The sequence below is a fragment of the Martes martes genome (genome assembly GCF_963455335.1).
Source record: "Martes martes genome assembly, chromosome: 1".
NCBI lineage: Eukaryota > Metazoa > Chordata > Mammalia > Carnivora > Mustelidae > Martes > Martes martes.
This window is the reverse complement of record NC_137888.1, coordinates 106,459,484-106,487,191: the sequence shown is the minus strand read 5'-3', so window position 1 is coordinate 106,487,191 and position 27,708 is coordinate 106,459,484. Positions and strand designations below refer to the sequence as shown.

Sequence of the window (27,708 nt, the reverse complement as noted above, 5' to 3'; positions counted from 1 at the left end):
ACCACTGCACTTACATTAACTTTCTTAATCCTCACATCAACCCTTTGAGAAAAGCGTGATTATTACCCCTGATAAGAACGGATAAAGAAATGGAGGCACAGGAAATTCAAATAACTCACTACAGCTACTAAGTGGTAAAGACAGGAGGCGAGCCCAGCCCCACGCCAGTCCCAAAGCCTGAGCCTGAGCCCAAGTCCATGGCCACAGTCATGGCACTCCACTGTCAATATTATAATGGCCTTCTATTTAATTAAGAAATGTCCCAATCAGAAAAATACGGACTTGACTCACATTTTACCTTGAGCTGAGGTTATATGTTTAGGAAAAAGCTAAAAATTCCTAGCAACAAATAAAGTGGAGAATTCTAAACTATGCCCACCTTATGTAGGGTCTACTCCATTATATTTTAGCATTTAACTTCTATAACCGCACTAATACTGTAGCTTCTAGTCATATGTTGCTATTTAATTTAAATGAATTAAAATTAAATTAAATTAAAAATTTAGTTCCTAAGGGGCGCCTGGGTGGCTCAGTGGGTTAAAGCCTCTGCCTTCCGCTCAGGTCATGATCCCAGGGTCCTGGGATCGGGCCCCGCATCGGGCCCGCATCGGGCTCTCTGCTCGCTGCGGAGCCTGCTTCCTCCTCTCTCTCTCCCTGCCTGCCTCTCTGCCTACTTGTGATCTCTCTCTGTCAAATAAATAAATAAAATCTTAAAAAAAAAAAATTTAGTTCCAAGTTACTCTAGTCCATTTCAAGCACTCAGTAGCCACATGTGGCTAGTGGCAACCATACTGGACAGAGAAAAATAGGACACTGCACTTCCATCACAGAAAGTTCTATTGTACAGCTCTGCTCTATATGTTTTACTCACCTTAACAGATTTGCTTGTTGTGGGAAGTGATAAAGATAGTAGCTTCCTTTTGTACATGAGGATTTGCTAGATGCATAGAACTCCATTACTTCTTTTACAAATAACAGGTTTAGGGGCGCCTGGGTGGCTCAGATGGTTAAGCATCTGCCTTCAGCTCAGGTCATGATCCCAGGGTTCCGGGATCAACCCCTGCACCAGGCTCCCTGCTCAGCGGGAAACCTGCTTCTCCCTCTCCCATTCCCCCTGCTTGTGCTCTCTCTGTCTCTCTCCCTTTCAAAAGAATAAGTAAAATTTTCAAAAAAAAATGTAGTAACAGGTTTGCTATCAAATTTTAGTAATATCTGTGAATGAAATTATTTAAATACAGCTTATTCCAATGACTTCACCAGGATCAAATTAGAGGGTTTGTTTTTAAAACTTTATTTATTTATTTATTTATTTATTTATTTGACAGAGAGAGAGAGAAGAGAGAGAAAACATGTACAAGCAGAGGGAGTGGCAGGCAGAGGGAGTGGCAGGCAGGAGTGGCAGGCAGAAAGAGAAGCATGCTCCCTGCGGAGCAAGGAGCCCCATGTAGGACTCAATCCCAGGATCCTGGAATCATGACCTGAGCCAAAGGTAGATGCTTAACTGACTGGGCCATCCAAGTACCCCAAATTAGAGATTTTTAAAAAGGCTGTTTCAAGGGATGCCTGGGTGGCATAGTAAGTTAAGTGACCAACTCTTGGTTTTGGCTCAAGTCGTGATCACAGGGTCTTGAGACAGGGCCCCGTGTTGGGCTCTACAGTTCGCACAGAGTCTGCTTAAGGATTTTATTTATTTATTTATTTGACAGAGAGAGAGAGAGAGAGAACACAAGCAGGGGGATCAGGGGAGGGCGTAGCAGGCTCCCCACTGAGCAGGGAGCAAGATGCCCCACTCCATCCCAGGACCCCGGGATCATGATGTGAGCCGAAGGCAGATGCTTAACCAGCTAAGGCTCTCTTTCCCTCACCCTTGTCCCTTCCCCATGCGTATGCATGTGGTCTCTCTCTAAAATAAATATATAAATCTTTAAAAATTTTTTAAAATAATAAAAAAAATCAAAGGATTTTCCAACAGACCATAATCAGGGGTCTAAAATTATGAGAAAAGCAGAAGGAACAATTTTCAAATACCTAAGCAGTTTCAACAGTCATTTGTGGAGAACTTGAAAGTTGAAATTGTATTATTGCTGTTTTCCTAATTACCCTTCCGTGAAGTCTCTAAACACTGGACTAGTGTAGGTGAAAGGCAGAGAAGTAGGGGAGGGCTAATGGAGGGAAGGGTGAATAAGACCAGAAGTTTCTAGCAAATCACCAACAGCTCTTGTCACTTCTCAGAGAAGACAGTATTACAATAACCAGGATAAGAACTCCAGGAGGAGAAGGAATTCTAGACTCTGGATCCAATGTCCAACTGTAATTGAGAAGTAATTAAAATCATATTAGTGAAAGATCCCACTGCTTTAGACTTCTTAACTTGATGATATTTTGTTCTCCTTCCTCAGCATTGTTTTTGTTCACAGAAGCAGTCCTTAGTTTTAATTTTTTAAGATAATGATTCTATCCAGATGATACCCTAGAAAAAGTATCCCAGAAAACAGAACAGTTTGGGCTTTACCAAGAATAGAAATTTGAAATTGGCAAAGATCAATCATTTTTCACCTGTCCCATGCCATTGTTTTGGAAGGTGAATCTGACTTTATGCTAGAGAGTAATCTAAACCTGTTCTTCAATTATTCATTGGGGTAGTTTCCATTTCTATTTCCAATATATAGTTGAAATTTGCAGACTACTAAAGGATCCTTGGTAAGTCCCATCTTTCCAAGATCAGGATGACAAGGAAGAACATCAGTAACTATTAAATATTTATTCTAAGTGTTAAAAAAATAATAAATGTACAAGACAGTTCTAATGGAAAGAAAAATAAATTCAGAATAACAAACCATGATAGAAATTGGATGTAGTCCCTCAATACAAAGATTTATACCACACAGCATGGAATTTAAAGACATATTCAGCTGCCTCCCTTCAGAATTATAATCTGAACTCATTATGAGTGCACATTTTCAAAATATGTGTTTCTAAGAAATGTATAAATTACATTTATACAATTTATGAACTAAAATTTTAAAATCCCCAATAGAAGTTACTATTTGAAGTAATACTAGTAAACCTATTTGCAAATATTTAAAAATCCTTTTGAAATGGTAATGACTGCTTTATTATTGTATTTTCTTTGTTAATTTGATTTTCTTCGACTTCAATGTCTGGTATGAAGCCACTAGTCAACTCACTAGCCATTGCTTCTCATAGTTCTTAGTAAACCAGTCTAACTAGTTAATATGTCCTTATCATTTGTCATGGGCTAGGAACCAGACAAGCAAACTTGTTAAAAATGTGTGCAAAATAAGAGCAATTAGGTTTTGTACAAAGGCTTAAAGAATCTTCTTCTGAGTAAACCATGAGGGTTGGTACATGGACTTTATGAGGTCTATTCTGGCTATATGGAAACACCCCACCCCCACCCCCTGCCGCCCTTTTCTGTTTCTAAATACCTGCTGGCAAACTTATGTGTATGTGTGTTTAGCTGTTCTTAAAAAAAAGTCACAACACTTTGAAAGTGAGGACAAGAAGAGACAACTTGGGGAGCTTATAAAATGGAGCTTATAAAATGGAGAACCCACAAAATCCCAGTGGCCCTTTTGGCCAAGTAATAGCTTTGAAGGGGGTGTAATTGTTTTTTGTGATTTCTACTTCCAAAAGGAGTGGATATAACATAAATTGTCACTTGCTTCCCTTCATAATCCATTAAAGAATCTTATTTATGGGGCTCCTGGGTGGCTCAGTGGGTTAAAGCCTCTGCCTTCGGCTCAGGTCATGATCCTAGGGTCCTGGGATCGAGCCCCACATCGGGCTCTCTGCTCTGCGGGGAGCCTGCTCCCCCGCCCCCCAACCTCGCTCTCTCTCTGCCTGCCTCTCTGCCTACTTGTGATCTCTATCTGTCAAATAAACAAATAAAATCTTAAAAAAAAAGAATCTTATTCATGTGTTGAGCTTATTTTTGTATTAAACTTAATGCCTTTATTTTATTTTATTACTAACACTTAACATTGTAAGTGATCTCTCTCTCTCTCTCTTTTTTTTTTTTTTACAGAAAGAAAGAGAGATCACAAGGAGGCAGAGACAGAGGGAAGAAGCAGGCTCCCCGCTAAGCAGAGAGCCCGATGCGGTGGCTCGATCCAAAGACCCTGGGATCATGATCTGAGCCACCCAGGTGCCCTGTAAGTGATCTCTTTAATATGTACGTTTCTTTCACTAGAAGAGAAGCATGCTGAGGGTAGGGACTATCTTCTAACTGTTTTCCCCAACACCTAGCATGGAAACTGACATGAATAAATTCTTATGAATTTATGAATTGAGGTAAAAATGCTTTTCAAAATTTAAAAGTAACACTTTAAAAAAATGTGTTCCAAAACACTTTTAAGCTTCAGGTAATGCTCCTGAAGTCTAGAATTCCAGAATTTATGCAGCATGATTTTATAAATATCAACCCGTGTTCTTTGACACTGATGGGTCTTAAAAGTTCCAGCCTACACTCCTAAGGCAGGACACATACATCCCTGGAATTGGTTCAGTTGCTTTTGATCCATCTCCAACTTCACTTCATCTTTCCTTAAAACTACCACCCAGAATCATGCCCCAAATGTCACTGCTTCTGTGTTTGTAGATTAAGAAAAAGATACTGTTTTTTATTTCATTCCTAGACTCCTTCTGATAATGTCCAACATGTTAGTGGGTCATGATCATATACTGAGCACATTTCACGAGTGAAAAAGTTGCCATTACTGCCAAGTTCCTCCCAGGACCACAATGAACCAGACCATAATGAATATTATAAATAGTTGCTTTCCCCACATCCCATTACATTATGCTTATGACATGTTGCAATAGGAAAGAATGTACAGGGAACCTGGGTGGCTCAGTGGGTTAAAGCCTCTGCTTTCGGCTCAGGTCATGATCCCAGGGTCCTGGGATCGAGTCCCGCATCGGGCTCTCTGCTCAGCGGGGAGCCTGCTTCTCCCTCTCTCTCTGCCTGTCTCTCTGCCTACTTGTGATCTCTGTCTGTCAAATAAATAAATAAAAAATCTTTAAAAAAAAAAAAAAAAAGGAAAGAATGTACAGCTTCAAGCTGGAAAGACCTTATTTGAATCCTAGCTAGCTCGGCCACCTACCTAGCTCTGCCACTTACTTCTTCAATAAGTTATAGAAATACCTCAATTGTATATTGGCATTAATAAACCTCCCTTTTAGAGTTGTTATAGATACAAATCAATCTAACAGGCATTTTTTATTTACAATAGTGAAGACATAGAAGGAACCTAAGTGTCTATCGATAGATGAATGGATAAAGAAAACGTGGTGGGTAGAAATATACAATGGAATATTATTCAGCCATAACAAAGAATGAAATCTTGCCATTTGCAACAACAATGGATGGAACTTGAGGGCATTATGCTGAGTGAAATAAGTCAGCAGAGAAAGACATAATATATGATCTCATTTACACATGGAATCTAAAAAACAAAACAAAACAAAACAAAAAACCCAAGCTCACAAATACAGAGAACAGATTGGTGGTTGCCAGAAGCAGGGGGGTAGGGAGGGCAAAATGGGTAAAGGGTGTCAAAAAGCACAAGCTTCCACTTACAAATAAGTCATGAGGATGTAATGTACAGCATGTTGATGACAGTTAATAATACAGTATTGCATATTTGAAAGTTGCTAGGAGAGTAAATCTTAAAAGTTGTCATCACAAGAAAAAATATTGTGATTATGTATGGTGATGGATGTTAACTAGACTTGTTATGGTGATCATTTCATGATGTATACAAATATCTAGTCACATTATTGTATACCTGAAACTAATATTACATGTCAATTATAACTAAAAAAATCTCCTAACAAGCATTTTATTGAGAACTTACTATAAACTGAAATCTTCAAATGGTTTCTTTCTGTTATCTTGGCATTTCTCACCAAAATACATTTAATTTCAACTGCAAAATAGGAATATTTCACTCTATATGCACACCTTCAGATTTTTTCTAAATAGTTAACAAGAGTTCTAGCTAAACCTGGTAGGCTGGATACATTTTATTTGCAGTTCTCTCCATCCCTGCACAAAGTCACACTAAGACGAAAGTATGGCAGAAGAAAGGAAGGAAGGAAGAAGGAGGGAAAGAAGGTAGAAAGAAAAAAGAAAGAAAAGAAAAGGAGAGAGAGAGAGAGAGAAAGGAAAGACAGGACAGAAAAAGAAAAGATCCAGCATCCGATAACATGGACATAGAAGCACTATGCTAAGAAAAAAAAGCCAACACAAAAGGCTATATACTATGATTCCATTATATGAAATTCATTTATAGGAAAGACAAAACCACAAGGACAGAAAACAGAACAATGGTTATTAACAGGGCAGGTGAGAGGGGACCAATTTGGGCTCCCACCCCCCACCCAACTCTAGTGCTGAGATCTTTAAAAGGCATTCTGAAAGCAAAGTCCCTGAGCTTCCCTGGACAACGGCAGGATTGCCAGAACACATCAATAGTTTTGCCAAGGGCTCCTTGGAAGCCACCAGTGTTCTCAATACACTGATACTTTTCCCAACACTTTCACTACGATGTTTTTGATAAGGACAGTTGTGTGAGTTGTGTGAGTTGTAGCAATCTCATTGCTTTACAACTCTCCGTATGTGTTTACATTAGAATTAATTTTATATTTAGAATTCTTTAACATCCTTTGCGATAGAGTTACCTCTAGGTATTTCTAAATGAAAGTTAATAAACATGAGTCTAGAGAGTAAAATGAGATAGGAATTTAGCTCAGTAAAGGTTACATGTCCTTAGACTGGAAAAGCCACCCCTAGATTTTCCCACTTTAGAATCAGTGTTGAATTAGAGGTTAAGGTAAAGATCCAGGGTCTAGGGCACCTGGGTGGCTCAGTCCTTTAAGTGTCTGCCTTAGGCTCAGGTCATGATATCAGGGTCCTGGAATCAAGTTCTGCGTCGGGTTACCTGCTCAGTGGGGAGTCTGCTTTTCTCCCTGCCCTCTGCCTCTCTCTGTCTCATAAATAAATAAATAAAATCTTTAAAAAAAAAAAAAAAGATTCAGGGTCTAGTGGCAGAAAAAGGTTAAGAAAGGAAACACTGGTTATATCCTGAGTGTTCACAGACAAACATATAATCAGCTCATGAATCCTTTCCCTCATTTACTGACACAAATCAAAGAGTTCCTCCCATAAAAATCTTTAGGGTTTCTACTGTCCTTTTACCATTTTCCTTTCCAGGCATGCTTTCAATGTTAATTTTTAAACTTTATTTCCCTGAATAAAATTTTGTGGAATAGACCCACATCTCTTCTGGGATGATCCCACCCCCCAACACACATACACTCTGTAATTTCCAACTCTCATTTGAAAGATTATTCTACAGAGCCCCTTACTACTTGCTCAGCATAAAAACAAGTAGATTCACTAGAGAGAATGGGTTTTGCAAGGAAGCAGCCTTTCAATCTCACTAGACGAAAATGAATTGAGCACCAAAATTTAAAATACGAAAATAAATCACTAAGTACCTACAAGGAATCACAAAGCCCTTACAGCTAGCCAACTAAACGGCTTCTTCTCACAATCATTGAAATAACAATAGGGCTAGGATGGTCCACTAATTGTACCAGTAATTTAGAAATTAAGCCACTTACAAAGCCTTGGACAATCCAGATTTGGGGATTAGTGGCTTTCTTCCTTTAGCCTACATACATCTAATCCCAAGGGACAAAATTAAAGGCATGCTTGGGCTGTGGACACAGAGAAGCTCGAAGAAGAGTCTGATTATTTTTTAAACCCAATAGATTCAGCTTCTGATTCTGATTTATTCTCTTTTTTTCCCCTCTCCTTCCAACCTAGGCAGAATCAAGAGAAAAGACACAATTTCACAATAGCTACGGTTTAGTTTGAGAGTCAAATAGGTAGAATGAAAATGTATTTAGCCTACTCCTACATGGGCCTGCCATGAGTCTGGCTTTATTTCAAGCCGTTTCTTGTTCATGGCAGGATAATTTAATTAAGGGAAGGTGCTACAAAAAGAGAAGTTGAGAACTAAATTGCTGGCTAGGGATGGCTAAATTGGGAGTCAAGTGATACCCTAGGCTTCCTGTTTTTCTGACTTCAAACTGTTTTCGGTAATTTTTCCTGACTACTCTGGCAGCCTCTGGCCTTTTTTAACTTTTCTGTTGCTGGACTCTCACTCCTCTTTGCATCCCTGACTCCTCTGTTACACAATTCTAGGAGGCCTCCTTCCCAATGACAGCCCCGCTTTCATTTCTCTCTTCCACAAATGATTCTCAGCATCGCAGCTATTGCCCACAAGACCAACTGATGTCAGCTGCTTGTTTCACTTCAGGGAATCACAACCAGGGTATTACAACCGAGTACTCTGAACACGCAAGTCATACTGTAAAGAAACTAGGGCAGTCCTTTCAATTCCCTCACTGCAATAATCAGAAGGTCTGGGTCTCCCCCAAGATCACATGTTGAAATCCTAATACAAGGAGTCTGCGACTCAGAAGAGGGCCCTCGCTCAACCACGCCGGCACTCCGATTTGACTTTGAACCTCCGGAGCTATGGGTAATACATTTCTGTTGTGTATAAGCAACCTGGTCTGTGGTGTTCTGGTCCAGCAGCCTGAATGGACAAAGACACTAGGTAAACACACACTGAGCGCGTGCCTGACAATTATGATGCCATAGATGACGGAGCAGAGATATATTAGACGGTCCTACCCTCCAGGAGCATTCAACATAGTGTGTCAGACAGGTCAGTAAACAAGTAACTGTAGTACAGGGCAGAATTAAGTAAGGCTTCAAGAGCAGAGATTCAGCTAGAATCTACAGGGCTGTAAATGCCCGGCACAGTGGATGGCACAGTAGGGGGTGTGATAACTAATTCTGAGAATATCGGGAAAATTCCATAGAGGAAGAGAAATTTCATCAACAAAGTGGGACCTTGAAGTAAGAGTCACACCCGGGGAGAAAGGGAAGAGAATGGGGGAGGTAGGGGTGCTATTTGGAGAACACATCCATTCCCATCAAAGAGAATTTCATAAAGAAAAGAATGCAGGGCCCGAAAATAAAGGCATTTTCCAGGAATAGCAAGCAGTCTGGAAGGGTTGGAACACAAGGTGCACGGGAGGGCAGTGATCAGCACGCTGTAACTATAGGGTGGTTTCGCGTCATGGAAGGTTCTGAATGCTGAGCTAACAAGTCTCTTTCCTGTGATCAGAAGAACTTGGCTTCACAAAAACCACTACTCATTACTCATGCAACGATCAAAAAACTTTTGCTCAAGACTATAGTAATTGGAACGAGAAAAATATGTAGTTTCTGAAATCATGCTATTACACCAAATAATGCCTATATGCCTTCCTAAAAAAATAGAATTGTTTGGGGGCATAAACTTGAGGCAGAATTTCCTCCAAGTCATTCAATGACACAAACACATTCTTCGGAGCCATTTCCGGAAAGCTAGCAGGAGGCAGGAAGGAGTACACATGATGGCCTCCAAGCAAAAAGAACATGCCAGGGCACCTGGGTGGCTCAGTGGGTTAAGCCTCTGCCTTCAGCTCAGGTCATGATCGCAGGGTCCTGGGATTGAGCCCTGCATCGGGCTCTCTGCTCAGTGGGGAGCCTGCTTCCCCTTCTCTCTCTACCTACTTGTGATCTCTCTCTCTCTCTCTCTGTCAAATAAATAAATAAAATCTTAAAAAAAAAAAAAAAAAAGAACATGCCACAGGAAAGGTTCAACATACTGAGATGCTCTGCTAGCAAGAACACCATCTCAGGGCTTATGACAATTTTACAGATTAACAAGACTGGCTAGGAAATTTGCGGGATGACTACAAAATGAAAATTCTAGACCCTCTGTTCAAGAACTCTTAAGAATTTCTGGGCAGAGATAGCAGAGCATTCAATCACGTATGGGGCCCTGTGGTTATGCACCCATGAAGCCTGTCTGATCACCAACTCTAAATTTTAATGATAGCCACTTAGTTTCCATAGGCTGGCTTGAGTACAGCAGCCCTCCCATTCAAGTGTGAACTGCTGTCACCGTTGTACCCCCAGGATTGACCCCATCCCCACCGGTGGGCGTGCTTTCCTCTCAGCCTTTGCTGGCAATGGTGACTATGGGGGAGCCTTTCTTAGAGAAGTGAGAGCTTTCTCACCTATTCTGATAATGCTGTTCTTCTGCATACTGAAAACAAGCCCTCTCTCTTCAATCTTTTATGTTTAAAAATTCCTCTCTTCAGAACATCACAGATAGGAGGTAAGTTCTCAACCACATCCAGGGCTTAATCTGAGACGGATGCAACATTGAGGCTACCATTTCTTTCTTTCTTTTTTTTTTAAGATTTTATTTATTTATTTGACAGACAGAGAGCACAAGTAGGCAGAGAGGCAGGCAGAGAGAGAGGGGGAAGCAGGCTCCCCGCCGAGCAGAGAGCTCCATGCGGGACTTGATCTCAGGACCCTGAGATCATGACCTGAGCCGAAGGCAGAGGCTTAACCCACTGAGCCACCCAGGCGCCCCGAGGCTACCATTTCTGCAGAGCCAAAACAGAGCGGCTTCTGCCACTGTGAAGAACGATGAACGTGGCCGAGCACCCAGGTCCCGTGCTGGGAAATTGGTCAGCGGGTAATCCCACGGCTACCTGACATCCTTGTTCTTTAGTTTTGGCCCTCTTCCTCAGTGCATGAACACGTCCCCAGATGGAAGAAGGAGGAGAGAAAAGACTTCAGTCAGCCAATTTTGTTACTTGTTAATAGGGTTGGTAAGGAAAAAAACTTAAGGATTAAAAAAAATAAAATAAAATGATCACTCAGTAGCGCTTATGTTATCTGTGCACTTCATTTATTCTCCCTGACCTTCAATGGATAAACTGGTTCCTCTACATCAATATGCTGGCCATGCTAGGCAATAAAACCATGGAGAAAAGACACGTCTTTCTGAGTTGTATTAGTCCACCATACACATAGCATTAACTGGCTGTAGAAGAAAGAGAAACAGATCATTTACTAGAGCGTTAATTCTACTGAACTAATCGGTAGGTATATTGCACCGAGCCTTATGCTTCAAGCTCTCTTAAAAGACGGCGAGTTTTTATATTGTTCGTGTACTATTATCACTGAAGAGTTCCTTGGTCCTCAACCTATATTTGGTTCAGAGTGCTAAGGGGGGTTAATTTGTTTAGACTTCGCCAGTCTCAGAACATCTAACATCAGATGCTCTCAACTGATCCGAAGTAAACTCTGTATTACACTGCTCCTATTCCTTTTAGTTAGAGGGGAATTATTTTGGTCTACTAACAGTTTCCAAGTTGTATATGTAACTGAAGTCGGGCCCCCAGTCTGTCTTTTGTTTCATTTTGCCTTTCTATTCTTGCTTTGAGAAGGCTATATGCTTCTGTCCCGTGAATATGAGACGGATTTTTCTTTTTACATGCAGAGAGATATCTAGTACCTGAGGACATTTTCCCTCCTGAGCCACAGCTTAACAGCATTAGCAGAAGCAGCTTGGCCAGAGGGGAATTGAACAACAGCTGAGTACAGTCTAATAATTTACACTGGGGAAAGCCCTTGGAATTCAGAGGCACATTGCCCAGCTGGAGAGACAAATCTAATCTCTGCTAATGATGTTCCTCCCTCTCTTTCCTATCGGGGCTGGGCTTTTTACGCATGCGCACGTAATTATATATGCACACTCGGAGTCCAGTGAAGCCAAACAACACAGCACCCAGGATTAAATTACACAGTAAGACTTACAGGCGTCATCTGGCTTCTACATCCTGTCCAATAAATGCTGTCCATGGTTCACGTTGTGGAGCTGTTAAAGGTCTCAGGAGTTCAAAACCATATACAGCTAAACACTGGAATTCAAGAAGTGCTAAAGTTGTGGTTTTATTGAGACCAAAAAAAAAAAAAAAAGCATGACTTCTTAAATTGGTTAAATCACGCAAACACATATTAGGAAACAGATACACGGACTTTGCCCTAAAAAGGACTTGAGACTGTTGACAAAAATGCACATAATATAGGAGGTGGTAAATCAATAAAGGGAAAATAAGACGGAAAGGTTTAAAAAAAAAAAAGCCAAAGTAAAACCAGTGAACAAAAATAATTTGTATGCTAACTGTTTAAAAAGGCAAAATTTGGACCAGAGCTTTCTAGGGATCAAATGAAATAAAGATAGAATTAATTATTCAAGTAAGATAAAAACACACCAATTGTCCAGAAGCAGTTTTTACTTGTACTAAGGCCTGTGAGGTCTTTCATCTATGGATCCGCACAAAATGAGGAAGATAACACAGCCTCAACAAATAGAGTAGCATCTTTCCTAGGAAAGATGTTTTCAGGGTCCCTCTCCTTACAAAGTGAGATTCTTGGGTATTCCAGAACAGCAATGCTTACAATAAGGGATTTCAAGCAAACAGCGCTTAGAAAGTCTGATTTAATCCAAAAGGGCATGAACTACACCTTCTTCCGGGAATCTTCCCATTATTTAATCTTATTATAATATTATTTAATATTGCTATTTAATAAGAAATCTTTGTTAATCACACTCAAGCTTTCAAGAAAACTGAGTATCTGTTTTCTATTCTCTGCCAAGAACCTGGCAAGTAAATATTCTTGGTTTTCTTTTAAGGGGTAGACCCGTAAGCTTTAACGATCAACCAAGAAGAAAGAGCTGATGCCCTCCTATGAAAATTCAGGAATCCGACCAGAATCAGTACCTCAAAAACCTCAGTTCCTGAATTAGGCCAAGAATGATAAGCCTGACCGTGTGGCTATTTTTTCTTATAACGCATAATGTGCTTCACACTCTGATGAAACTTTTTATTTTTTTCTGTGTTTTTACAAGTATTTTTATACAAAGCCCTTTGCAAATACCATCAATTATTTTTTAAAAAGAATGAAGCAATTCAATAGTTAATACCTCTGCTGCTCTACTGAAGTAAATGGGGGAGGGGGTGTGAGTCACCATCTGGGGCTATAAATTATAATCCTGCTACACGGTAATAGAGGACTGATCCATGAAGCTCCCCTAGGAGAATCCATCTATCAGCGCAGCCATCCATACAACGGACTGAAGAAAAGGGCACCTCCAGGTCCAGACAAGGGACTCTGCTACAGCAGAAGGATACAGAGCTGGCAGGTTTTCAAAAGCAACTCTCAGACCCCATCCCCCCTTCACCCAACCTCCACATCCAATTTCTGAATTCAGAAAATTACAGGGAGACTTCTCACTCTTTAAATATTGGCAAATAAAGGGAAATCAAGGATTTGACAAGCTCTGGGGGGAAAAAAAGTCCTCAAGTGAGAGAGGCAGACAATAGGTTCTGAGCTGCTTCATCTATCCTTAGTGAGCTCACAGATGTGTCTTGAAAAGAAAAAGGTGGCATTATTTACCACAGAATGAAAACTACTGAGAGGAAGGCCTGGCTGGCTTCATGCAACTCTGACTCTTGATCTGGGATTCGTGAGTTCCAGCCCCATTTTAGGTGTACAGATTACTTAAAAAATAATAAAATCTTAAAAAAAAAAAAAAAAAGGAAAAGAAAACTACTGAGAAGTTAACCCAGCGGCTGCCTGGGTGGCTCAGTTGGTTGGGTGACTGCCTTCAGCTCAGGTCATGCTCCTGGAGTCCCGGGATCGAGTCCTGCATCAGGCTCCCTCTGACCCTCCCCCCTCTCATGTTCTCTCTCTCTCTCTCAAATAAAGAAATAAAATAAATAAAATCTTAAAAAAAAAAAAAAAGTTAACCTGGCAAGAAGTTTCACAATTTTGTACACACATTCTTATAGAAAGTTGCACACCTGGGGTGCCTGGGTGGCACAGTGGGCTAAAGCCTGTGCCTTCAGCTCGGGTCATGGTCTCAGGATCCTGGGATCGAGCCCTGCATAGGGCTCTATGCTCAGGAGGGAGCCTGCTTTCCTCCCACCCCCCGCCTGCCTCTCTGCCTACTTGTGATCTCTCTCTCTGTCAAATAAATAAATACAATCTTTAGGAAAAAAAAAAAGAAAGAAAGAAAGTTGCACACCCTCAAACAGGTGTCCTAGTGGGTGATAATTCTTTTCTGCCTCTTACCTCAGTCTAAGGGTTCAGTTGCTTTGGACTATTTCCTCCAAATGTGATCATTTCAAAAATGGTATAAGCAAGTAAAAAGAAGACAGAAGATAGGAATGATCCTAATAAGAAAGAAAACAGTGCTGAGAATTGAGCTTATAAAAATAATCAGAAAATTACAAGTGGAAAGAAAAACTTATAGTTAGGATACTTTTTGAGGTCTTACATTAAACCTCAGAGGGTACCTGAGATCAGTCTTAGAAAGAGAATACAAATGGAACGGCTGGGTGGCTCAGTGGGTTAAGTGTCCAACTCTTGATTTCAGCTCAGGTCATGATCTCAGGGTTCTGGGATAAAGCCTCATGTGGGGCTCCAGACTGTTATGGTTGAGCCTCATTTGCCTTCAGTCCAATCAGCTGCAATGGCCCACTTTGACTCTTGTGGGCCAGGTTTGGTGCCCAGACTGCTTAAGATTCTCTCTCTCCTTCTGTCCTTACCACCACCACCCCCACCCAGCTGGCTCTTTCTCTCATGTGCGTTTTCTCTCTCTTGTTCTTTCTAAAAAAGAGAGAGAGAGAGAGAATACAAGTTACAAGTGCTAAAACAACTGGTTTGTTTTTGTTTTCCTATGTTGCTTAAATACCTAAAGCTTAGACCTATCACATCTTCTAAGATACTCAAGGACTTTTAGGGACCTTCTCACAAGGTCTTACCACAGCCACCTGAGAAAGGCACCCATCAGATTTACCACTGAAATCACAAGATGGCATGGAAAAATCCTCATTTTCTGTGAGGAAGGTGGTTGCTTATCAGATATCTTCTATTCAGCTCATTCATGGAGTCAAATTCTTTGCTAGCCCCCTAGGGTGCTGGCTCTGTCAAGCAATAAGGATGCAAAGATGAACAAGATTGTGCACCCCTGCTCCAGAGACGCTTACAATCTTTTAGAGGGGAAATATATAAATAAATGATTACCACGTAGCCTGAGAAGCTCTCTAAGAAAAACGGGTACAAATTTTGAAGTATAAAGAAGAGAAAGTCGCTGCCCAGGATGAATATGGAAGGGGTATAAAGAATAACAACCGAAAAAAAAAATCAGACTACTTAATAGAGGAATAGGCATGCATGAATGCAATGAAGGTGTGAAAGAAACCATGTGGTTACGTGGGGAGAGGGGAAAAGGTCAGCAGGTACTGGTGAGGGTTTGAGAGAGGAGAAGATTAAGGCTGGAAAGATGGGTTAGGGGATTTTTTTTTTTTTCTTTTCTTTTCTCCTACGGTCAAAGAAGCTTGGAGAGGTGAAGGGAAATGGTGTGATTAGATTTGAAAGACAATTCTATTTAAGGGGAGAAGATGGATGGATGGATGCTGAAGTATGGGAAAAGCTAGAATGGAGAGACTGGAAAGAATCTGAGAGTTATGTAGAAGACAGAATTGACGGGACACAGGGACCAGCTGGGTATGATGGTCAGAGAGAGTTTCCTAGTAAGGAGGACTAGAAGCTACCACTAATCAAGGCAGAAGATCCAGAAGAGGTGACAGGGTGGAAACTTCAATGAGAAGGTAACAAGTTAGGGTTTCCACTGTCACTCACATATTCTATCAGGCAAAGCAGCAGGAAATGGAATAAGGAAGTAGGTACACTGAAACTGGGACAAAGGGCTGCAAATACTGTTGGGGAGATAAAAAGGAGAGAAAAGTTTCATGTAATTACTATACTCACATCAGGACAGTCATACACTTTATGGACTCACTTTACCCTTGGCTTGGTGCCAAGGGTTATTATATTATTTTCCTTTATCTCTTTCATGATCCTCCTGAATGTACCAAAAAGCTCTTCACCATTGCCCATACCATATACCACACACACAAATCATCTCCTCTGGCCCTTTCCTAAATCCAAGAGTGTTCCTTTCTTCAAATCCCTCTGTCTTCCATGAGCCACTTTCTGGGTCTCCTCAAAAAATCAGTGATGGCTAATGGGTACAACAGTGAACACAGATAATAAACTACTTTTCATCATTTAAGGCCAAGTCCATATTCCCATTAGTTATTTACACCCTCATTGTTTCATTCCTTTATATAAAACTTCAAATGGAGCATTTCTGAATAGAACACTACTTCTGAGGGCTAACGACCATCAACAATTAGGACTGTCCACTGTTGGCACCACTGTTCCAAAGGCCTTTCAGAGCAGTTACTATTTCCATGAATATCAGTATATTTGCATTGACCCTGAAAGTTTAGGTCCCAGAGAAAATGATTCTGATTTGGCAAAAATCTGCAAGGGACAGGAAGCATGACCACACAAGTACAAGAGAGAAGTTAGTACTACGATTCAATGAACATTTCCTGAGCACCTGCTGCATGCTAGGTGAGTATGGGGCTTCTTAGAAGCTGTACGGGGATATGAAGATGTAAAGATGGCATCCTCTTTCTCTTGTGGTACACCTTAGATATTTCTAAAGAAAACCAATGGTCCTTGCTCTTGAGAACTCAAGTCCAGTCGGGGAGTTAGCCGTGAACACAACTGAAGTCAGGCCATGATAAATGTTTATAACAGAGGTATGAGGTACAGTGCGATAATAAATAACAGATTCAACTTTCTGCTATGGGGAACAAGACTCTGCTCATTGGTCTTCATAAGGATAGGAGGTCAACAGTTTGAAATTTGGGGAGAAAATGTCTTTCTTGTTGATGCATCTGACAAGCCTTAATATTTTTCAATCTACAACAGACAAGGAATTAAGGTTAGCCCATTGGATGACAGGCCCAAAGCTGCTGCCAGCTCCTCCCTCTCCGAGGTCTTGGTAATTTCTTAGAACAGACAGCACTGCTTGTTGGTGCTTTACTATAGCAATGCTCCTTCCCCCACATCTGTCCACACACATCAGACCCCCAGAGTCTAACGGCTTCTTCCGTCAGAGCCAATGAGTGTTCTGTCTTCCTCCTCACCACCCATCCCACACACAGGTCAAGGGGTGATACCAGGGCTTCCAGCAAGTAACTCCACAGGACAAAAAAAGGCTGCAGCTTCCTTTTAAATGCAGTCCTTCCAGAAAGCAGGGATAGGCTGGGCAACCTTTCAAAGTCCCCTTGGCATACGGACAGGCTCTACTCCTGTCTCATCCTCATTGCCACTGACAGGCCTGGGACCAAAGCCTGACAAGAACAGAAAAAAGCCCCTGGCTCCAGTCCACTCCCCAAACCTCATGTGAGGCAGAGAAATGTGGTTTTGTGTCTTTTTTGGCCATGTGAGTTCTTAGATATAAGAATCAGACTGATGACTTCTTCCCAACCCCTGCCCCCCAAAAAGGAAAGTGAAGAAAAAAAGTCCAGTTTAAAACAGGGAAGTTTTCATGAAGTTTTAAGGAGATGTTTGTACAAAATTATAAAGATTTAGATTCTCTCCACCAAAACCAAAATAAGCTTATTTATATTACAACGTAACTATTGGCCACACTAAAATATGCTGCATACTAAAGCACTTACATAGTGCATAATAGCATTTAATACTACTCAACGTTTAGGACTTCAGTAATTTTGCTGTTTAATGATTTGGAAAGAAGCTACCAGGAATCAGGAGTCCCAGCTGGGTCATAAATTAGTTGTTTAGCCTTGGGCAAGTCACCTAACCTCTCTGGGCCTTAATTTCCTCATGTGCAAATGGAAGGAATTGAACCAGAATGGTCTCTAAGACACTTTTTAGCAAAACCAAAAACAAAAAACCATTCTGTGAATATAAAGAATCAAAATAATCAACAATGCAAAAGGATATGTCAAAATCAATTCACTCTCCCCATCCCTAGAAATGCTCAATCTATTAGAGAAATGATAAGATTCCTGCTTTAGTAAAAAAGATTGAACCAAATGGCCTCTCCAATGTCTTTCAATTGTAAGACTCTCTCAATTTACGGGTTACTTTTGGAAATTATAAAACAATTACAGTGGGGCGCCCAGGTGGCTCAGTGGATTAAAGCCTCTGCCTTTGGCTCAGGTCATGATCCCAGGGTCCTGGGATTGAGCCCCACATCGGGCTCTCTGCTTAGCAGGGAGCTTGCTTCCTCCTCTCTGCCTGCCTCTCTTCCTACTTGTGATCTCTGTCAAATAAATAAATAAAACCTTTTAAAAAAAATTAAAACAATTACAGAATAAGATTAATTTAATAGTAAAGGGGAGGAGGGAACACCATCTTCTAGGTACAGTAAATGTTTGCTGTTACGTTAACAGAGCAATGACAGGTAGAGCGAGTCACCGTGCAGCTCACAAGGACTGTTTGTCTTGGGCCAGGTTGCTAGGTGGTGTAAATAACTCGGCAAACACAACACCCAGCAATGAAAAGTTCTAAATGCCTTCAGTCGCTCCAAAGTGAGCATATAGGATTTCATCACATAAAGCCTTCTGACTGCCAATCTGAAAAACTAAGGAAGGAAGAAAAAGATCACAATTGGCTCTCATTTGTTTAGGGGCATACACACACTCCCTGCAGTGTGCCCCATCGGCCTATGTTCTCAGGGACTTACATCAAAAGAATGGTAAAAAATAGCAATAAACACTGCGTTATCTTACATTTATATATGCAGTTCAGTTTCCAAGGTAATTCCATATATATGGACTTCCTTTGAGCCCCATAGAAGCCATGTGAGGTAAACGGAGCAGGTATCATTGACCCTTCCCCGAGGAAAACTGAGGCTTACCAAGGTTTAGTAACAGTCCCCTTTCCCAATAGTGGGAAATGGACCCAATCATTATATCACTTTCAAACTCTCTGAAATGCTTTTGTCACAAGAGGTCTGGCAGGATATATCTGCCTGTTTATGATTGCAGCATATTTGCATATTTCAGGAAATGGCAGAGGAACAGAATACTGTTATGGAATTTCAGGAAATGATTTTTAAGAAGGAAACAAACAACAATCCTGAATTGTTCCAGTATTTTAATTTTAATTTTTTTAAAGATTTTATTTATTTATTTGACAGAAGAGAGACAACAAGAGAGGGAACACAAGCACGGGGAGTGGGAGACGGAGAAGCAAGCCTCCCACTGAGTAGGGAGCCCAATATGGGGCTCGAATCACATGACTCTGGGATCGTGACCTGAGCCAAAGGCAGATGCTTAACGACTGAGCCACCCAAATGGCCTGTAATGGTATTTTTTTTTTAAAGATTTTATTTACTTATTTGTCAGGAGAGAGAACAAGCAGGGGGAGCGTCAGGCAGAGGGAGAAGCAGGCTCCCCACCAAGCAAGGAGCCTGATGTGGGACTTGATCCCAGGACCCTGGGATCATGACCTGAGCTGAAGGCAGACGCTTAACTGACTGAGCCACCCAGGTGTCCCCTGAAATGGTATTTTTAAAGCTGAATTAAAAATAGATGTTCAGGGGAGCCTGGGTGGCTCAGTTGGTTAAGTGTCTGCCTTTGGCTCAGGTCATGCTCAGGTTCTGGGATGGAGCCCCGGCCACTGAGTCGGGAGCCTGCTTCTCCCTCTCCCTCTGCCAGTCCCCCAGCTCTCTCTCTCTCAAAAAATCAAAAATCTTAAAAAGAAAGAAAGAAAGAAAAAAGAAAGGAAGGAAGGAAGGAAGAAAGAAATAGATGTTAAATTAGAAATGCCTATTGAATCTGAGAAATAAAGGGGACCAAAATGCTATAACTAACCAAACACAATTTAAGTTGTAATATAGCAGTGTGATTCTAGAAACATGTAATGGCAAAGGTTAGTATACTGGGAAGAAAGAAAAGCAAAGGATTTGAAATAGGTGATAAACATATCAAAAAACAAATACCTTTCTACAGAAATTATATTTTAAGAAACTAAGTTCAGGTTAGATAAGAATTAAGCAAAGGATTTAAGTCCTAAATATAGCCCATGTTAAAATAAAGGCAGATTTTAGTATAAAGTAAGCATCTAAAAGCTTTAAGCCTTAGAAGAAAAACATACTAACATCTGTTAAGGCACCTACTACACTTCAACTTTTTATAGACTTTATCTTATTTAATCTTTATACTTTCATGAAAGTCAATATTATCACCATTTTATAGACAGAAAACTGAGGCTCTGAAAGGTCAAATAACTTGTCCAAGGTCACAGTTAATGGATGGTTTGGTAAGTCTATTTGACTTCTAGAGGGGTCCTTTTAGAAGATACCGCTCCCTAGAAAAGGCATATCTTAAATTTGCAATTATATTTGGTTACTGGAACCATAAGAAACCATCTTTCCTAAGAATTGGTAGGCTAAAAATTCCATGAGTTTGTAACTTAACTCACTCATCCTAGTGACAAGAGAGTCAGAGTCAGAAGAATTGGGTTTGAATCCTAGAATCCTTACATAAGCAGCTATATGATCTTGGGTAAGCCCTTGAATTCTTCAGGCCATAATCCAGTATGTTAGTCTTTCATTCTATCTATTTATGAAATATCATTACTGAATGTTATGGCAGACATCCCAGGGACAGAAAGATACACAAGACTCTCTCTGTCCTCAGAGTTTATTTGCATTAAATCAACTTAGTTGAATCAAAATGACTTTCTACACTCTTAACACCATTCTTTTGACTTCTACTCCAAGCAAGCAGGTACAGAAGGGCAAGTGCCCAGAGGGACGTAAGATAAAGGAAGAGTTCTAATATGGACACTACAGATCAGAGGACTACTGGGAATAATTCTTCAAACCTTGTAGCCAGGTAATCCCACCCTGCAACACCTTCTGGTTCTCCTTTGCTAGGGCCCAGGATGTAAGTAAGCATCTCCAGTTTAGGGTCTTAACGCTGTATTTCTCTGTGTATCCTCTTCTGTGACCCCATCGCCCACTGTCTCTTCCCTCCGAAACTTTCCCATTGGCCCCTCCTGTTCCATTTTCAATTTCTTGGCTGCATGCTTCCTCAGCTTCCTTGAATGAATGAAATGGCACAGATGACTTTTCTCTTTTCCTCTCCACTTACCATTACCATGTCCAACTAATCACCAAAGTCCTATAGATATTTTCGTGTCAGGGAAAATTGTCAAAGACTTTGAAAAGGGCAAAAGGAATACTGGGTATCCTTGTGTAGGGCAGCACTGCCAGTTTATGGGAGACTTGCCTTGGTTTTGAGATATTTACAGCTTAAAATTGTAGCAAACGTCTAGTAATGCAACTGATTCTTGTCCGTAGAAATGTGAATGAATTGAGTCTGGTGGAATGCAATGGATTACTAATGCTCTGTGGATACTGACTGGTTTTGCCCCTAGTTGCACATTCATTTTGGCACATCATCATTCCTTATTGCCTACGTGTATATGTGTTTTGGGGATCTTCCTTATAGGATCTTACTGGTTCCCTCATTAAATTAATTAGTTAAGTATAATATTTGACATATATTCATTTGATATGTGTATGAATCACTATTTTACCTTTTAAAAAAGTATCCTTCAACATTCTGAGTATCTCTTTAAATTTATGCACTTCTTTCCATCACAATAACCGTTTCTAGCACAGCTCATCTTCACCATTGCTTAGATTATTTTAACAACCCCCTAATTGTAGCCTTGTCTCCAGTCTCTCCATCCTATTCCATTCTCTCCATAGCCAGAGTGCTTTTTCTAGCATGTAATTCTGAACATACTACTTAACTTTGCAAAATCTCCTGCTCCTAGAAAAAAGTCCAACCCTCTTGGCATGATTTGCTTCTCTAGCCTCATGTTTGATAGAGCCCTGCAATCACATTTCAGTTCTTGGAATTCACTGCCCCCACTCTCTTACTTCTGGGCACTTGTAGTCCCCCTGGCATACAATGCACATTCCGTACCATCTTCCTCCCACTCAGCTCTTGCTTGTTCTTTGGGGTGTATGTACCTGGATCACTCAAGTCTGGGTGAGTTGCCCCACTTATGTCCTCCTCCAGCAGCCTATACTCACTGACCCCTTCACCCCCTTGCCCAACAGCACATATCTTTCTATTATAATGACTCTTTGACTAGCTCCCCTCCTAGACTGTAAGTTCTGTGAAGGCAATTGCCATGGCTAGATTGTTCAAGAACATTAGAGTCACTACATCCCAATACCTAGCCCAGCATCAGTACATGGCGGTCATTCAAGAACGTATTCTGAAAGCTGTGTTCTCCGCAGGGTCTCAGGATAAGAGAAACTTTCTTATACAAATCCTTCTCAAGATCTGTGACCCAGCCGCCCCCCCACCCCACTACCAAAAAAGCACAGGTTATGCTCAAATAGAGTGTGTGGACTTCAGTTTTAGGCTTTTATTTTATGGAGTCAGAGGGAAATATTCAACTCATCTGCTTTTTAAATTGTGAACAGTTCCATAAAATGGCCATTCCTAGTAGAGATGAAAGACAGTTTTGTTTGACTTTCTCTATGGCAGGGAAAAGGGAATGGGAGCAGAAAAAAGCATGCGGAAGGGAAGAAAAGGCTAGAATCATGTGACATGACCACAGCACACACGCTCAGCCCTTCGTGGTACCCTCACTAGGTTCTATAAGGGCCCTCATTGTATCTATGGGGGAAACTCAGAGGTGTTCAGTAAGGCATTGATAGCTAATAGATGGGACTGTCACAACTCAACTCTCTGACTTTGGAAGCCAAGCTATTAATCACGTTGAAAGAGTAGAAAACAGAAGTTAGAAGAACTATGTTTAGGCAAGATAAATTATTGCCAAAGCCTGGTTTCAGTAGTACCTACCAAGTACTTGTTTTACCTTTTCTGGGGGGTTTGCAATTCGATTTCTCTTAGATATTCACATGTAACTTGCAACAATTTTGATATGATTTAACACAGAGAGCATACTCTCTTATACTAATGTTAGTAAGGTCTTTCCTAAGAAGGTCAATTTCTTAACCAGTGGTCCCTTTTCGTATCTTATCATTCTGAAAGAACTAGTAAGACACATATTTTACAGCGTAACATTATAAAAAAAAATTAACGGTATTATAAAAACTTGAGAAAGAGAGAAAAAAATAATTCTACCACCCTAACTCAAAAAGGCTTGGCATACTTCCTTCAATTTTTTACTTGAAAAAGATCTTAAACATAACTCTGTGCTACTCTTGAAACTTTGACTCCCGTTTCTTTTCTCTTCCCAAAACATCATACACATTTTTCATCTGATTGCACAGATTACGTCACCCTCATTTTAAAATGGCAGCATATAGTCTATTAATTGGCTATTAACTATGGTTGACTCTGGTTGTCTTGTTCCATAAAGTCACTGCAAACAGTGGATTGGATTAGTGGATGCTGAACCACACAGCTCCTTGGAGAAATACACGGGTAGGTTTCTGGTCACAACATTTTCATCAGCTGATCAATACATAACCTTGTTTTATGTGTGTTTCTATTTGAAGACACCTTACTTGATATATTGTTGATTCATTAATGCTGAATTCATGGTCACCAGCACAGTAACTCATGCCTCAACGAAGCACATTTTCTCTGTAAGGCACATCACAGCCTTCTTGCACCAGGAATACTAGGCAACACTTCAGCACTATGCTTGGGGCTATTTTATTTTATTTTTTAAAGGTTTTATTTATTTATTTGACACAAAGAGAGAGAGAGCACACAAGCAGGGGGAGCAGCAGAGAAAGAGAGAGAAACAGGATTCGATCCCAGGATCCCAGGATCATGACCTGAGTCGAAGGCAGATGCTTACCTGACACCACCCCAGCGCACCCCATGAAATTGACTTTGAGAAGGCACTTGATCACAGTATGAATGTTGAAACATGAAGGGAGAGAGTGTCACCTTGCTCCATCTGAACCGGGAGTATGTATTTCCGGCAACTCAAATTTTTCTCTGTTCTGCATATGCCTGTCTCTGAATGACTGTAAAAGCACCACAGGTATTGATTTGGGGGGTGAGAAATAAATTTCAGTGAGTAGGTGAATTAACAAATACACAATCTGCAAATAGTGAGTATCGACCGTATTTTCCTATTTTTCCATTAAAATAATTCTGTGATTAAATCTCTAGGCCTATAACTTCCTCCTCTTTTAGGAGTATTTCCTTGGGAAAATTCCAGTTTTGGCAAAGCCTACTTAATGCAGTTCTTGCAATGGCTCATGTTGAGATTCTTCAGATCGCCACTACTTACAAAGTGTGGTCCAAGGACTAGGGACATCAGCATCACCTGGGCACGCATTAGAAATGCCGACAAAAATCACCCAAGACTAAGTGAATCAGAATCTGGTTTTTAACAAAATTCCAGGTGATTCCCATGCACATGAGAAGTCTGACAAGCTCTACTATAAACCAAGGATTCTCACACTTCAGTTTGTATCAGCATCGCCTAGCCAGCTTGTTAAGACACAGCTGCCTGGGCACCCCCAGCCCCAACATTTCTGATTCAGAACATCTGGGGACTGGCCTGAGAATCTGCATTTCTAACAAGTTCCCAGGTGACGATGATGGTCTGGTCTAGGACCACACTTTGAGAACCACCCTGTAAGCTGCTTCCAGGGTCGGTGTCTTCCCGGATTTAAGCTTGCAGTTTTTAAACTGGTAATACATCTTTTTTGCTGGGAGCAGGAGAAGGGAGGAAAATAATCGATGCGTAGCTCACCAAAAGAAATCCACACCAGGTTTTGTGGAGGCGAGCTAGCTAGCCAGGATGGTTAGACCTAGTCACGGCTGGTAGGGGGAGGCCAATTTGGCTGGGTCAAGTTCTCAGTTGAAATAAAGGGGAAAAAATTGTTGTTGTTGTTTTTTCCTCTTGTTATTTAGGCACACTTTCTACAAAAGCTAACGTTAAAGTACCTGAAAAAAAAAATCTTACTGAGTAGTTTTTCACAAACTGTATTTTAGGAATTACATACAAAATAGGATGATCTGAAAAATTCGCTTGGTAAAAGTGTCAAAGAATTTTTTTTTTTTTAACTTTTTCAGTTTCCTGTGATAATATACAGCTGTGGAAGGATAGGTCCCCAAACCAGGCCCGCAAGCTTAGTTTCTGGGTCTTTGGCAAATCCTTAACTGCAACCACCGAGGAATAACGCAGAAGAGATTTCTCTTGGAAGATGGAAGCCCTGAGACTACAGTTTCCTCATCCTGAGCCTTCAGGTCAATCCCCAAACATAACTGTTCTCAGGCATAAAGACATCTCTGGGTACAAGACATATGCATCTCAGGTAAATAACAATTACCGTTTCACATTGCTTTTGAGCTTGGTGAAGCTTTTAATGAAGTGTATAGTCAGTCTCCTGGACTCCCTTGGAGTGACTCCTTTTTCCTTACCCTAGGGACCCTTTTGCTCTGCATTAATAATGAGTTTCTCTTGGTCATTTCTTTTCACCTTCCAGACTCGGTTCAAGGCTTTTAAAATCTGGGTGGCTGGGTGGTTCTTTGGTTTTTAAAACCATGCCACAGCCTTTTAAATAGGAGGAAAAAGACGGACAGCCATTTGTAAGACCATCTGGGGCAAAAGCAGTTGACTCTAACAAAAGCCAGTAACAAAGGTGTTAAGATTCAGTTAAAGGAAGCCCTTATCATGTAGATAACCTTGGGATCAAAGGAGAGCCGGTGATGGGAAGTGAGTTGTTTCCAAGCGTTATGATCTTTTCTCCAAACAGGGCTTCTGCCCTAACAGAAAATACAAAGGATTATGTGATTGTTTCTCTTTCTCAAAGAATCAACTCTGATCTCCAGGTCTCTGAGACTACTTAAAGGTTAGATTCGAGCCTGGCTTTGATTATTAACATAAGCAGTATAAAGCAAATGTTCAGTTATTTTTGATTAGACAAACAGATGGAAGGGGTTCTGTTCAAAAATGGCCAGAAACAGGAGGAGGAAGATCGGGAGTGGGTGGGGAGGAGAACCTGGCAAAGGAGTACAATTACAATTTCTTTTCAAATTGGCTCTGAGCCCTGGCAGCTGCGATATCAGGTGGGTATTTCCCAGGAGTTTCTCTGCTTAGCAAAGATTTAAAATGAGTCTGTACTTTTCAGCCTAGAGAGTAGTGACTGGAAATATCCAAAGGTATGTTGCATCTGTTTCTTCTTAGGTGCATATGTATTTGAATTTGTTATGTGAGAAGAAATAATTGGTGCATAATTAGTAAAATGCTTAATCTCGCTTTAATCAAAAGATTATCTTCCCTGGAAAAAGCAGTCACGGTTTTGTATTGTGGCGGGCTTGATCTCCCTAGTCTCAATTATCCATGGTTATCCGCGCCTGCGGATAGCCTAATGTGTCCCATTAGAGGCAGGCAGGACAGCTACCACAAATGTAGGCACAGCGCCTCAGGGGTAATAAGAAGCCTCGGTGGGCTTATTTTGCAAATTGAGCCCTCTTTAGTAATAGCAACTGTGACAGCCCTTTTTAGGACTCGAAATGGGTCTTTTTTTTTTTTTTTTCCTCCAATCTGGCTCCCGAATCCATTCTCTTCGATTTAAGATAGAAGCTGCTCTCCTCGCTGCCACCTGCCCATGGTAAACCATCAGTCCAACCACAGGCTCCCTGGGCTCTGCCTCCCCACACCCCCCCTTCTTTTTTCTATCACCTTTCTCCAGTCCTTTATCTTTGACTATTTCCTAAGCCCTTCACCATCAATCAACTCATTCTTCTACTTCTCTGGCCTTTTTGGGATCCAGAGTTTCACTAAAATGTCCTCCTAGTACTGCTGAATTCAACTATTACCCTAGCCCAGGAATTTGGTACAAATTAGCGGATTGAAGACAATTACCATCTGTCAGTGGGAAGTCCTACATTTCCCCCCCTAATTTTTAAACAACTAAAACTGCACAGTTACTAACCTTCTCTGTAATACATGAGTGTTTTTTGCAAGATGGTTTTACCACATGGCTCCACATAAAAGGTATTGTTACTAAATGGAAGCCACTATCTGAAATTATTATAGCTGTTAGGCCTAGGCATGAGACTGCTCTCCTTGACTATTATACAGATAAAAAAGAATACAAGAAAAATTCTAGGCTGATGAAATGAACCTAAGATGGAAAGGATGTTTTCTGTTTTGTAATTTTTACAATTTATCTTTTTCCTTGACAAAAATCTGCAAACTCAAGACACCAATCCATCAACCAACTTGTTATTTGGAGAAGTCTGGGAAGAATAATTCTCAAAACCTAGCAACTCTCATACAAAATAACAAAATCTTATTTTTTCACAAAAATCTTATTTTTTTTCAAAGACTGGTTGTACCATTTATGAATTTAGGGGTTCTCATTTTCTTATTTACTATAGTCTTTCGCTCTTCATCATGCTTCAGCTGATTTAAAGAATGACAGGAGGTAGTGAGAGATGGACAAAAGGAGCCAATATGATCAATTTGCAGGACTCAATCCTAGGACCCTGGAATCATGATCTGAGCCAAAGGCAGATGCTTAACCGAATGAGCCACCCAGGCGCCCTAAATTTTGCTTCTTAACAGCACTAACAGAAGTCAGATCAAAGAAAGGCTGTAACACACAACCAAACTAAGGTTATTAAATTATCTGTTGCCGTATTTCCTATTAGCCCAGATCACCAGTCTAATGGAAGCTCTCTCTTGACCACAAAGAATAATGGCCAAGAAAAGTGACATTTATATGGGCATGCCCAAAGGTGGCAAGGTCAGATCTCATTAGGATTCTATTTCCTGCTTATGATGAAGTCCGTGGGCAGATCCCAAAGTGACTTAACCTTTCTGTGTCTCAC

The 27,708-nt window shown here is 40.7% G+C and overlaps 1 protein-coding gene across 1 annotated transcript in view; it reads right to left on the bottom strand.

Moving 5' to 3' along the window:
- MAP3K13 (mitogen-activated protein kinase kinase kinase 13) overlaps positions 1-27,708 on the bottom strand; it is a 129,550-nt gene that overhangs the window by 56,458 nt on the left and 45,384 nt on the right. The window lies entirely within an intron of this gene.